Source organism: Agrilus planipennis, unplaced genomic scaffold (assembly GCF_000699045.2).
Source record: "Agrilus planipennis isolate EAB-ADULT unplaced genomic scaffold, Apla_2.0 scaffold39, whole genome shotgun sequence".
Classification (NCBI taxonomy): domain Eukaryota; kingdom Metazoa; phylum Arthropoda; class Insecta; order Coleoptera; family Buprestidae; genus Agrilus; species Agrilus planipennis.
This window is the reverse complement of record NW_020439074.1, coordinates 1390881-1406148: the sequence shown is the minus strand read 5'-3', so window position 1 is coordinate 1406148 and position 15268 is coordinate 1390881. Positions and strand designations below refer to the sequence as shown.

The 15268-nt window shown below is 35.7% G+C and overlaps 1 protein-coding gene across 2 annotated transcripts in view; it reads left to right on the top strand.

Moving 5' to 3' along the window:
- LOC108745060 overlaps positions 1–15268 on the top strand; it is a 232298-nt gene that overhangs the window by 91806 nt on the left and 125224 nt on the right. For both annotated transcript variants that reach the window (XM_025977230.1, XM_025977228.1), the window contains exon 3: positions 1437–1465. The gene's annotated coding sequence lies outside the window, so the exon portion shown is untranslated. The remainder of the gene's footprint in view (positions 1–1436; positions 1466–15268) is intronic.

Sequence of the window (15268 nt, the reverse complement as noted above, 5' to 3'; positions counted from 1 at the left end):
TTTCCATGCTTTAATATTGTCGGAGGTATTTTTAACCAACACCATCGAAAAGAGCATCGTTAAAAACATAGAAACACTGGTTATCGAATATTTTTTCGTCGCACTCATTACGTGGCAAGGGTTCAAATGGAAATGTGTTCTCTGAGCATTTATGGGTTAATGTGACGTGGTATAAACCATATGAATATCGTTTTCTATTACTTTTAAGACAATTACGACAAATATTAACAATTTAAGAAAAAAACTTTTCAAAAAAAAAATTTCGTAGACCTGTGTAATCGGTAATATCTACATTCTCCATCCATACAGTTGCAGAGTTTTTACCGCACTAGGCTATTATTCACGCACAGGGCCGGCTTCAGATTGTAAATTATTGTGATTCTTTTGCCCTTAACAACGCTGCTGAACTCATCGTGCGATTGTTTATTGCATCTAGTTTACCCCGTCCAAAGTTCGGCACTTATTTCTGTTACACCCTGTATTTTTGTATTTGATTATTCGCTTATGAAAATTCATTCAATTTCCAATATTGTAAATATGCATTAACGGAATATTTCTTTTAAGTGAAAGTACATTTCTGTATAGGTAAGACTTCATATATTTTCTGTTTTGCTATTCTACTAGAGAATCCTAAATCTCAAGCCTTAATTCAACGTGACATAGGTACCTATTTCCTTTTTAATTTCCACTACTTTCTTTTTAGTCGTTGTACTACTGCATACTACCACTACTACTACTACTTTTTGGTGCTTGATGTATGTAAAAAAATCGTTTGTATGAATCCCTGACATATTGTTGAAAATAACAACTAGTGCTACCTATTCTAGCGTTAAATCAGGACATTGTTCGAAAATGAAATGCTTCAAGCTAAAACGTGTGCGACTCTTTTCGGTTGTCGCGAAGCGTTGTTTCGCCATCAAGCCGGGCTGTCGCCGATCTGTCCCCGCAGTCCCCAGCGGTGGACGTCTAGCGAACCGAATCAATCGTACGTAAAAGCTTCTAGTTCTTCGCTGCGACAACTCAATATTTACAGAGTAAAACATTCAACGCCAGTCTTCTCTTTGAAAGCCGAAAGTATCGAATAAAATGAAGAATAAACTGGTGAACCGTAAAAATGCCAATAGATGCATGTTGAAGGTTTTCATTTTAAGGGCACCTTTTTACTGCCAACGTGGCGTCATGGTTACTAGACCGAAAAGTTGAAATCGAAAATTGTTAAGTTCTCTGCCAAGACAAAATGCAGTGTTTTCAATGAGCAACTTTGACGTTCATTGTTTTCCACGTTGGTCTTTGGTATTAACCAAAAAAATGCAACGTTGTTTAAATAGGTTCTTCCCTTAAGTATTCACAATCAGTTAAGATAATAAAGAGGAATAGTCTTAATGATAAAAGCTAAATTTGTTGATTTCTTGATTATTATTTATGTTTTGTTTCAGGATAAGTTTGGTGTCCCGTTCTTCAATGGGTGAGTTCAATATTTTTTTAATTAATTGTAAAATTTTATGTAACATATTACAATATATTGGAAACGAGGCATTGCAACACTTATCTAACAATATGGTAACAAAATATTCAAACATTTGCTGTCGTGCAAAACGACTGAAAGCACATCAAATCTTGCTTGTAGATACCTCACGATTTATGACCGTTCTTACTGTAAAATCAAATATAAAACTTCATGCATGAACAATTCTGTCAGAAACAGTAACTCATGGTAATTTTATAGTCGTTTTCTAATAAAAGAAGTACTTTACACGAGTGGACCTGGTGAGTAAACTAAAAATCAAAGAAACAAAACAGTGACTGCGATTTTTCTCATGCTTGTAGCGAAGATCTATTGCAATTTTCAATAACTGTAAAATATTCTTAAATCGAGTTTTGTAACTGTAATGCTATCGGCTTGTTTAATTGTTCAGGTTTCGTTCTTTGCGAGTAATTGCTTGTTTAGTCGACAGCAAATTATCTTCGTCCATTTGTAAAGGTTCCGAATCTTAAAGGGGTATAACATCATTCAAGTATCTCCCTGTCGTGTCAGTCACAATTAATTTTCTGAAAAAACGAAGATACGGTTGTTTATATTAATGAAGATTTATCTTATTATTTAGTTCTCCCGTACGGGAACTATTTTTTTCAGCGTTCTTGTATCTACTCTTAGACTACATACATAGGTATACCCGTCGGATCCTGGTCACGTATCTATTACGTATATGTGTTCGTGGACTATTCCTGATTATTTCCCGAAACTTCCCGGAAGTTCCTTTTGTCATATCAGTCTTATCAGCTGTATGATTTTTAACCTACATATGCCGGCTTTCAGATCATCAGAATTACTCCCGGTATCGATCGCCGGCGGCACTCTTTAACAAACGTATTTAATTGAATTTATTCAGGAATTAAAGTCGGTCACAGTATGCAGAAAAAAAGGTTTTTATACATTTTATATCATTTAAAAGGACTTCTTCATATGAAGAATATATGAATATGGTATATTTTTTTATTTTTAATTATCTTGGGCTTATTTCGAAATCTGATTTGAACTATTTAATTTTACTTAATTTTAAACAGTTTCTAAATATGTCAAAGAAACTCATAAGTCACCTACATGAACCAAACGGCAAGTATCCAACTACATCTTTATCTGTTTGTCACATGACTAATTGATTTTGTAAAGCGACCGTCTCTCCTCGTTTTCGATAAGCACGACTAATTAATTGAAAAGAGACCACTTAATCACGGTCACAACAACTTTGGGGCGCAAAGTGGCTCGATTTTCCCTGAGGGCGTAAGAACGAAATCCAGGCCTCTCTTTGAATGTCGCATCAAATTTTTCTTTTAGAGTAACTCGGTACTGCTGTAGGTAATGGGGTCAGTTGGGCAACTCAAGGTGATTGTAAATGTGTTTACTTCAGTTTTATTCTAGTTAAGTACTTTTATTTCTATGTATTTCCTTGCTTATCTTTTTAACGGCTCGTTCTACATTTTATCAGACCACAAAAAGGTTAAATAACGAAATTATTCTGAATTTGCTGATAATAAAGTATGCAACTACCTCATAAAATTCCACAACATAGGACACAAAGTTAGTCAGCAAGCTTTTTTTAATATTAATTGGATTATAAACGGAACGCAATAGTAGTAACCTTACCTAAAAAACGAAAAAGTACTGTATGAAAATAAATCGAAGTAAAACAAAAATACTGGTATGCAAGGGAAGTAGGGAAAGATAGGAGACGAAAAATTAGAAGAAGAGGCTGATTTTAGGTGTCTAGAAAATCAGACGGAAGAAATAGAAGGGATATACAGCAGAGGATAGTGCACAGTCGAGTCGCCTTCAATTTAAAGAAGTCAATTCTATGTTCACGAACGATTAATTTAGAAATTCGAAAAAGATTGTTAAAAGTATATGTTTGGAGCACGGCGCTGTACGGGTGAGAAACATGGACGATAGGCGCGATCGAAAAAAATAGATTAGAAGCGTTCGAAATGTGGTGTTACAGGCTAACGATGAGGATACCATGGATAGAGAAGGTTAGAAATGAAGAGGTATTAGAATGAATAGGAGAACGGAATACTATGGAAGTCAATAAGAAATAGGCGAGATAGGTTGGTAGGACACCTTCTCAGGCATGAAGGTCTAGTCAGAGACATATTAGAGGCAGAAACAGGAGTTAGGAAGGGTAGAGGTAGACCTAGATTAGATTACTGTTCGCAAATAGTTAAGGATGTGGAATGTTCTAGTTTTAGGAAAATGCAAAGATTAGCTCATGATAGGAAAGAGTGGAGGTGCGTGTCCAACCAGTCGACTGACGACCTTATCATGATGGAAGTAATTTTCCATAGATGATAATGATGTTCAGCCAGTTGCTTGATACTCTAATTATTGATAAATTCCATTGTGTTGCATGTTCCGTATTGAAACTTTTAATGACAGTTTTTGTAAAATCTTACGATGGAGTTTCTTGATCAAACCATGTACCATAAACAGTTGTATAAGAAAGGTCGACAGTGTGGCGCTTCGAAGTTCGGTTTCCTTGACTTTTTGATCTCATTTTTGTTTTTGGCGAGTTAACGGCGGCTGCTCAACTTGTATGCGATTCGATATGGCTCATCCGGCCCTTTTTTATTACACGGTCTCTGTGAAAGAGTTTTCTGGACTGTAAGCATATGGACGCAGTTCGAACGATCTTTGCTTTAAATTTTTTTTTTTGCAGGAGTTGTGAAACGACGCATTCGGGCGTTCTTATTGCTTCTGACAAAGCGTGGAATTTTCTTTTAGCTCTGCCTCGTTCGTCGAATATCTTCTTCGAAACGGCTATTTATTATTTTTGATTCCGTCAAGCAGAGTGTACGTATAAACCTGACGGGACGCGTAATAACAACTTTCTGAAACCAATGTTTTTTTTATGAGAGCCGGAATTTTAATGACAACCTCAAAAGCAGGTTCAGTAACTAGTATTATTTCAGTTTAATTCCAATATTTTTTTTTAGTCGTTGGAGAGATTTGCTTATCATTATTCAACCTATTTCATTTTATAGTATTTCCATAATTTCAAATGCATACAAGACAGTCAAATATCTCTTGTGCGAACAATAATAGGCCTATTTGGTCCTAATGGTCAGGTTCTGCGAAGATCTTTTTCATAGAATTTATTATCGATGCTCTTCTATTGTGTGCAGGTTTCAGGAATTTCATAGCTCGAAGCAGTCATACCTTGTTGGGTTTTTCCCCTTATTGGCTTCTGTAATAAAAGTAAAACAAAAATACTGGTATGCAAAGGAAAAAAATGTAGAGTAATTTAGAAACTCGAAAAAAAAATGTTAAAGGCGTACATATGTTTGGAGCGCGGCGCTGTACGGGTGCGAAACATGGACGGTGAGCGTAGCGGAAAAGAAAAGGTTAAAAGCATTCGTAGTGTGGTGTTACTGGCGAATGATGTGGATACCGTGGATAGAGAAGGTTAGAAATAAAGAGATATTAGAAAGAATAGGAGAACAGAGGACTCTATGGAAGTCAATAGAAAATAGGCGAGATAGGTTGGTAGGACACCTTCTCAGGCATGAAGGTCTAGTCAGAGACATATTAGAGGCAGAAACAGGAGTTAGGAGGGGTAGAGGTAGACCTAGATTAGATTACTGTTCGAAATACTTCAGGACGTAGGATGTTCCAGTTTTAGGGAAATGCGAAGATTAGCTCAGGATAGGAAAGAGTGGAGGTGCGTGTCCAGTCTTAGGACTGACGACCTTATGATGATGATGATCAAAAATCTATTTGGTCAAAAACATTCGCATACACTAACAAGCGGCGGGTAAAACCTAGCATTTTACATTCTTTTTACTTGAATCGTCTGTCTTTACGGAGTATAAAATTTTTAATGTAGAGTTTCGGGTTAGTTGATAGATATTCTCCACCAAGACTTGTTTACGTGTTGCTTTTTCCTCACGCGTTTTTCGTCTTTCAGAAATAATTTTAGGTAAGTGAAACTTCCCATAAATTTCACGTGGTGGCGTCGCATTTTAAAGCGACCGGTCTTTGTTTCGGTTTTTGTTTTCCGACGGGGGTAACTTATCACTCATTACGCCATTAATCTCGGAGGAATCAAGCCGTAAGTAACAAGAATTAATGGTCGAGGGCTACCTGATCGTGTGGGAGTCCCGGACAGACGCACCAAGTCATCATGAAATGTATACACACTATATGTATATATGCGTACAATTGCGGTGTATATTATGTGTGCGGACAGGGCAGTTTGGACGAAACACACCCTCGACAAAGGGGTCTGTTTACGACTACCATAAAGAGTGTGCTTCCATTAGTGATACGCAAAATTATCGCTTTATTTCAGCGCTGGTGCATCCCATTAGGTTCAAAACCGAAACAAATACAATTAAAATAAATTATTAACCAACTTATTAAAATTATCTAAATTAAATGCTAGTCTCATACTGGATAATATATAATACTTCTAATTGCAATTGTCCTGAATTAAAAATACTGATGGAGATGGCTTTAGTATAGAAAAGATTAAAAATGAAAAGATATTGGAAAAAGTAGGATGACAGAGGACCCATGGAGGTCAATGACGAAAGAGAGAAATATAATATGAACGGAGCATCATCATCATCATCATTATAAGGTCGTCAGTCCTAAGACTGGTTGGACACGTACCTCCAGTGTTTCCTATCCTGAGCTAAGCTTCGCGTTTTCCTAAAACTAGAACAACCTACATCATTAATCATTTGCGAACAGTAATCTAATCTACGTCTACCTCTACCCCTTCTAACTTCCGTTTCTGCCTCTAATATGTTTCTGACTAGATCTTCTTCTAGAGAAGGTGTCCTACTAACCTATCTCGCCTATTTCTTACTGACTTCCATACAGTCCTCTGTTCTACTACTCTTTCTAATACCTCTTCATATCTAACCTTCTCTATCCACGGTATCCTCATCATTCGCCTGTAACACCACATTTCTAACGCTTCCAACCTTTTCTTTTCCATCGCGCACACTGTCCATGTTTCGCACTCGTACAGCGCCGTGCTCCAAAAATACACCTCTTTAATTGAAATTGAGCTATGGCTACTTGTGAGGAATCAATAAAAGAAATTCCACCTGATTATATATGTATGTTCATGCAGGAAACTCTGTTGATATCACAAAATAGTTTTGGCATACTCTAAAAGGTTTGGAAACTGTTATCTGCAGATATCTCTTGGTACTTCAGATTTTTTCAGTCAGAGAAGAATAACCAATTACGTTATGTGAAAAAGGTAAATTGTTGTGTCATGTTAGTGAGAATTGGCATTTCACTCGAGCATTCAGGCTGCCACATTTTGCAAGGATGTGAAACAAATAACTTTCATCTTATTTTTTTTTGTCTGCCATGTAGGAGAAGGCTATAAATTTTTCTTGTTTCATGTCTGGCAAAACCTTTTCCCAGGGCAGTCGTCATAAAAATTGGATACACATAAAATTACCTACACGCACTTGCTTCGGCATCATAAAATTTCTGTTTTTTATGCTTTTCCCTAAAAAACAACGACTTAACACGTAATATCAGTGATGTGTAGATAGGACGGCATTTGTTTTGGAAGGTAATTTCAAAGATTACTTTCACTCACGGTAATGTAAAGTACTTTTATTCAACAAAACGTGATTTCGAAGCTATATTGCCAGTAAAGGGAACCTAAATAGTCGTTGATATGCTGTTACAGCAAGAGTGTTTCTGTTATGATACTAGAACAGTGGGTTTTTGGAATGCTTCATGGTGATTTATAGTAATCCATTATACCATATTTATTATTACAATAAAATCTCAAATATACTTATCCCTGTCTAGCAATAACCACGTAGTTTATCCAAATTAGTTTGGTATCATTATCTACATTGTATTTTGTTTATTGAATTTCTATATTATGTTTGTTATTGTAGTAAATTTAGAATAAATGCTAAATGATGTTAATTAGTCTTTAAATAAGCAATAGTCAACTCCTGACATGAAGCGTATCCAGTGTGAAAGCTGCATAAAACTAAAAGCTCGCTCTGAAAAGCGGAAATGACTCTACCTTCTAGAGCTGAATGCCATCACCTGTTGTGGTGACAAAGGAAGAAGGTAATAAAGAACGATAATGCGCATACGTACATCTAAGTTTACGTTATCGTTTAGTGGATGAGAGTGTAGTAAGTTATTACTTACCTGCTGAATTCATAAAAGACAACATCCAAATAAATAACCCCTTGCAGCGGCGGACTATCCATAAGGCAAAGTAGGCATATGCCTAGGGGCGCAAGGTTAAAAAGGGGCGCGCGCGGAAGTTTTAAAATCTAAAAAACAAAAATAAGGAAGTACCTAATAAAAAAAAGTATTTTACAAAATATATGACCGCCAGAGGGGCGCCTATGAGGTGCTAACCTAGAGCGCTCTCGACATTTAATCCGCCTCTGACCCCTTGTAAAGATGGAAGATGTATTTCCATTACTTATTTGTACGTTACAGATGCAAATATGTATTTCTCTAGCTTCTAGGAAACGATATAATCTTTACATCCTTCTTAAATCCTTACATGAATTTTATAAATTACTACTATCTGAGCCCGCCCAAATTTGGTAATACGCAACCAAATATACACCTGAATAAAGACATTTAGGTCCGTCCTCTTCTTAGCAATTAATTACGACCAACTCGAATACGTCAAAATTATCGTACTTTAATTAAATTATAGCATCCTTTAGGCCTACGATATAGTTTGAAAATACAGATAAATGAATAAACAATGTACATATGCTCAAATTTTATCAAATTTTCGCTGATATCACATTGATTGAAATATTGTGTTATGTCTGGAAATTTTGTCTTGTTGTTTTCAAAGTTTCATCTAAATCTCCCTGTTATTTTTCTGCGTTGACAACTTCCGCAACTCCATAAATACTGGCCGTGAAAGACAGAGTAAATACATTTAACAAGTTGAGAAAAGCTTAATTGTGATTAAGAGACAGTATTTCCAGCAAGTATATGTTCATTTTAGTCCCCAATTCATCACCTTAATTTAGTTGGTTCCAAGCGAATTGCCACACGTAATATACCGTAAATTATGGGGCCAAAATAGCGCCATCTGTAGACCGGTATTATAATCGATCCTCAAGTTTCCGGACTATACGAGTATACACATGAATGTGTGAGTTTAATATGTTGCAATTTTGTCCAACCGCACAGAACTTACGCTTACATAATAGTTTAGTTAAAAGCATCGTAATAAGAAATTGGTAGCAGTCATAAATCATATAATGGTTGTCGCACTGCAGCCTTAAATTAGCGATACCATATTTTGTATTATATTGTGGCAATTTGCCAATTAAAATAAGTGTTGACCAGCGTATGTTACTGCCTAATTTTAGATCTGGAAATACAAGAAGTGTTTGAAAATATTGCCAAACGCCATGGAAAATCGTTCGCAATTGTTTTGCGGCAACAGTAGCCCATGCTGAAGGAATTTTATAATAATTAAGTCATTGCCGTTACAAAATTGATTGCGGAAAGGTGCTTAATACTGGATTGTCCTATTATTGGTATTGGTCTTGGTATTGTTTATTCGTTATACGTCTGGGTCTTGTTCAAATGCTTCTAGTCTTGGTCTGGTCTTGCGTGTTAAGTCTTCGTCTTGCTTATTTAATTTGATACTTACGTCTTTTTTTAATAATTCTTTTAAATGCTGAAATATTTTGTCATATATGCGAGCCTGTCAGGACTTTTAAGGAAAATAGTGTCGATAGCTGTGAGAGTTACGAAAACTCAACAACTTACCTTTCCTACACTACATAAATTGATGTTTTACCGAACAAAGCACTACAAAGAAGTAAAAATAAAGGAGTAAAGACAGTCTTGGTTGAGTTTAGACCAATTTTGCTCATTCCAAGTAGGTGTCATTATGAAATTAAATGGTTTGGGTAGCCAAATTATTATTGAAAAAATCGGTTGTCTGTAAAGTCGGTTTACTGACGATAATTGAACGTGACAACGTCATAAGAAAATACTGATGGAATGGATTCATTTTTCAAAAGAAAATTTTAATTTTATTTGTTTGATAGATATTTTGTATGGATATAGAGAAGGAGGTAAATGGAAATGTATTATTGTATAGCAGCTGTCCACGCGGACGCATCGCTCACTCAAGTAGGAGAGAGACAGATGTCGAACGCTGCCGAACGCGGGGCCGATTGTGCCTCTTTGTCGCTCGTTCCGCGCTCTCGCTTGCACTTCAAGCCTTAAATGGAACGCCTCAGAGCGAGGTAACGCCGCATGAGTCATGTTTTTTCGTGCGTGCAGCCGGCTCCGTCGAATTATAAGACGTTGTCACGTCAAAAAATCGAGGACATTGTAATGATTGCCAAATAATTTAGGACACTGGTTTCCTAATTTGAACTATAGGTCCCCTTAATTGGACCATTCCTATTATTTAATATTTTCCCTCCTAAGAATTGAAACGGGTACCTAATTGAAGGTGTCCCATGGGACTTTTTCTCTCTCGGATAATTGTACAGACATATATGTATACAAACGCAGGAAATCCGTGGGGAATTCGCACTACGAGTCAAACTTTAATGTACATAAATATATGTCTGCTCTTGCGGCATTTAATGAAACTCCAGTATTATGACGTTTATTATTTACTGTTGTTGGAGAAATTACATTTCTAGGTGCCGCCTGGTGTGTCGCATTAAAATCCTCTAAGCAGGAGCTGTTGATTTACACAATCCTAGAAATAATTCAAGTATTATGGTCCTGTCACTCAACAGGCAACTTAATTTTAAAGCTTAATTTCCAACATGGCTTTCGAAACGTGTTTAAACAGATTTGTGGAATTTTGGGTAGTTTAGTTTAGTGACTTCGGTAATGTTTTTGGAACGATAAAGTAGACTTTAGCAAATGCTCTTTGTATAAATTGTATTTTTCCAATCTGGCCTGAGTAAACTCGATTTCATCGGTATAATCTTATTTAGTGAAGATAAACAAAGCAACCTTTGATCAATACATATTAATGAGGGTAGGAATTTCGGGGTTACTTTAGCATTTTTCTTGCTGCTTTTATTACATTCTACATGAATAATGTATGAAACGTCTTTTTGACGTGTCTCATAAGTATTGATATTGACGTTAAGCTGTAAACATATTCGTCGAAGATGTGTATATTGGGTCATTACCGTGTTGTAGTGAATAACTGTTTTGCATTCGAATATATACAGGCCATTCTCGGAAAACTGTATAAAATGTCATTTTCATTTTCAGAATTACTTATTCACAATCTTATATTCAACTGCAACCAATTATATATGCGAATGTAGACATTTAAACTCGGTCACGTTCTTCCAATTGTTTTCTACTTCCTTGAATGCTTCAAGATTGGTAGAAACATTTAAAGCTATCCCATGTAAAAATAAAATGAGAGCGGTATTAACAAAACGGTATTGTATGAAAATAAATAAAATTAAAACAAAAATACTGGTATGCAAGGGAAGAAAATGTAGGGAAAGAGCGAATATAAAGATAGGGGACGAAAGATTAGAAGAACTAGCTAGTCAGATAAGTCAACCCTAGACAAAAATTTTCAGTCTCTCAGAGTCTTTCAGAGTCTTTCAGCGCCTCTGAGAGCTTCTCGCAGTCTCTCACAGTCTCAGTTATTGCCTAGTTGTTTTTATGGATCTCACACAGCCTCTGTATGAGAGACTCGAATGATAAAATTGTTAATTCAGAAATTCGAGTCTCTCATAGAGAGATGGATTAATAAAACTGAAAAATTGAGAGAATTGTAGAAAGACTGGGATCTCTGAAGTTGTTCTGTTGAACTTATAAAATTTTAACCATGTCTATTGAGACACCACTTATTGAGAGATTGGAGTCTCTCGCTCAGAGATTCGAGTCTCTCGTTCAGAGACTGGATACGAAATGAGGATCTCTCCATGAGCGACTCGAGTCTCTCGTTCAGAGATACATATATGACGGAAGGAGTAGTAGGGATATAAAGCAGAGGATGGCGCATGGTCGAGTCGTCTTCAATAAAAAGAAGTCACTTTTATGTTCACGAATGATTAATTTAGAAATCCTAAAAAGATTGTTAAAGGTGTATGTTTGAAGCACGGCGCTGGATGGGTGCGAAACATGGACGGTGGGTGCGGCCGAAAAAAAAATAGATTAGAAGCGTCCGAAATGTGGTGTTACAGGCGAATAATGAGGATACCGTGGATAGAGAAGGTTAGAAATGAAGAGGTATTAGATTGAATAGGTGAACAGAGTACTCTATGAATGTCAATAAAAAATAGGCGAGATAGGTTAGTAGGACACCTTCTCAGGCATGAAGATCTAGACAGAGGCATATTAGGGGCAGAAACAGAAGAGGAATAGAGGTAGAGCCACAGTAAATTATTGCTCGCAAATGTGGCATGTTCTAATTTTATGGAACCTTATGATAATGATAATATGCATACGATTTTAAAAAAAAATTGTCTGAAAACTGTTTATCATTTAAACATTATGCTCATTTGAATACACGATGGTACCTTAAAACAAGAGGCGCTAAGATAAATTGTCACTTTTTAATTAATAAAAATGCCCCAGTTTTCTCTCATTCCCAAAATCGTTTAATGTTATCAGACCCAATATAGATAATTAAGGACGGTGTTCGTTATATCCGATTGTCGTGACTTTTGCAGTGGAGAACAAATGGTAATGAAGAAGAGAATCAATTTATATTCCGACCGAGATGGCTTTGAAGTATTCTCAGTATGGAAATGCGTGCTTATCTAAGGGTCCTTCATCTTCTTTGCTTTTTGAACGAGTTGATGCATACCGAAGCGGCAGATAGCTGACGACCGACGATTGAAGAAATTTAAATTCTAGTTTAATTTAATCACCAAATCTCAGTCTCAAGAAATAAACAGTTGTGTTTATCTATTCATCACATTTTAAATTGGAATGTAGGAATAGGTTAAAGTAGAACAATTTTACCATCTTGTATTTCGGTTCAGCAGAATCTACCTTGACGTAATCATTAGATTTTTTGAAGTGAAACTTGTTTACGCACGCTAGGGTAAGTTCGATTCATGCGAGTTGCTATGTAACGAAATCATCATGCAACGCATTTCCGCCGCTGTCTGTCCCTATGTATGCTAAGACCTTTAAAACTACGCAACGGATTTTAATGCGTTTTTTTTTTTAATAGATAGAGTAATTCAAGAGGAAAGTTTATATGTATAATACATGCATAATATAGTAGAGAAACACTGATAATTTTAGAGGTTTCTATTGTGATGTCGTAAATGAACACATTTTTCGCGCTTACATTGTAAACGCTAGCTGAACCCTACGAGATGGATCAAAATAATACACTACAGTAATGTACACCTTAAAAAGGCCTACAAAAAAGTCCGGGATGGTGTATGTCTATCTCTTAGGGATAACCCACAATAACCATTTTTTATCCTTTAATTTTTACGAGAAATAATGGCTTATTTACTAAGCGATTTTAAGCAATACAGCATTAATCGTTATCCAATTAAGTACTTTTAAATACATTGTGCATTTAATATAGATCAATATGGCCCTTTACAGCATGTAATTTCAATGAATATTTTCGAAGGTATTACAGGCTGAAAATGCGGGTTGCGGCGGTACCGGCCGGTTTGTATAGTCTAATGACAAAATAGCTGTGATTGTTGTATATAAAGACAATCTATAGTATATTTACTATCAGCATTGCACCCGTGCGAAGCATAGTGTACAAATAATACCATTAAACCAATTCTTTAACCCCTATTCCGGTATGTTTGAAGAAGTTTTACTTCCGTAGCGTGTTTTATAATTACACGTTGTGTGGATTATAACTGGTATCCAATGCATATTTGGGTTGCTGAAATTGCATCGCATTCTTGTATATGTAATTTTTCATTAAGATGTAATATCGTTATTTTATTATCCATTATTGTGAATGTGAAATTCGTTTTGAATATCAATTTATACGAAATAGCTGGAAATTGTAATAAGGGCAGAAAGGTTCATAAGCCATTTTACGATTTTGTTTTTCCCAGTTCAGTAAAACCTCCTTCTTTGCAAGAATTGCATTCCTTTAACCGCTAGAAATACTTTTTGAGGGTTTTATCGTTTTCCAGAGTTTTTAATATTTCATAAAAGATAACTGCATTTACTTAGTTCATACCACAACTTTAGGGAACGTTATCACAAGTTGAAACATCCTTTTAAATATATATAACTATAGTTTATAGTCTTCTTTATATCATATTGGCCGAATCATTGCTAAGCCTTTGTATGATTAGTAGTGTTGAATTCGTAAAATAATAATCCTCAATAATTTGCTGTTGTCTGCTAAGCCTGTTATTATCGAACTATTATCGATTAGAAATAAATTAGATAAACCACTAGACACCTACTACTTAAGTAGCAGCATCGATGTACTGATTCGATTTTACCAAACCTTGGTCTTAACAAACACGTGGATTTTAGCGAAACCGTGACCATAAATACTGTGCTACCGGTAGGTACTTTTCTTACCGTTACACGTAATTACCTTCAATTTATAACTATAAAGCATCTTCGTCAAAATCGCACGCTAAATAGCTATTAAGAGTTAAGAGATCTAAATGTGCACTGCAGCATTATAGATCGGTCATCAGTTAAAAACGATTTTAAGACACATAGAAGTTGTAATGTTGTTAGAATGTTTGTACACGTTTGTATCTACACTTACAGCAATCGCGTAAATACTTTTCGACATGCAAGGGAAAGGATCTTTAACTAAAGACATCAATAAAAACTTGTAATTGAAAGAAAAGGGCTATAATTAACGATAATAAGTCAATTGCTATTACAAAAAAAAACATTTGCAGATTAATACAGCGTAGTCCAAATGGTTAACGAACTGTTGAACGTAATCATCATCAGTCATAAGTACATCACTATCGTTTGTACACGAACAAATAATTAAATTAAAAATAGAAACAAGGAGACTGTGGTAAGTAGCAGACTAACCCCAATTACCCCTAACATAATTTTACTGAGCGAACACGTGTTTCGCCCACTTCAAACGTGGGCATTATCAACGCGAGACTCAGAGAATAATTAAATGATTATTTACAATGATATGTATGGGTTATCGTTATAGCATTGAGAATATTTCTACCATTTTCCACCGTTCAACGGTCAATATTCCCAGACGAATGCTCCTGTTATGCCGGGAATACGTCTAGGGAACGTTGTCATCCGCTCGCATACGTTCGTCAAGTGTAGACGATCATTCGACTGCGAACGAACGTTTTCTATCGATGGCGACGGTTAATAAACTCAAAATCAAAAGTAAATGTGAATGTCTGCGACCGTTTGTAGGCGTACATACGCGGACGTATTGAAGATAATCTTCAATATATTTTGCCACAATTCGACGAGACATATTGATTTCCCTTTTATGTGTTATTATTTTTATAGAGGGATAATATGAGTGAAAATCAGTTGTTAGTATTCAGTGCCTCATACATCATTATCAATAAAATATTAAGTAACGAAAAGGAAAATATAAAAGAGAACAGAGAATTGTTTGGATGAATGATTTATATTTAAGTAGGAGTAGAGATAATAATGTCAACATACTCCAAGCTTTACGAAAATAATTTGAAATAAATGTTACCTGAATAGTTTCGTTCGCCAATAACGTTGTCACTTTCGTCTATATTGAACTGAATCGAAAAATTATTGGCACTACCAAATTTT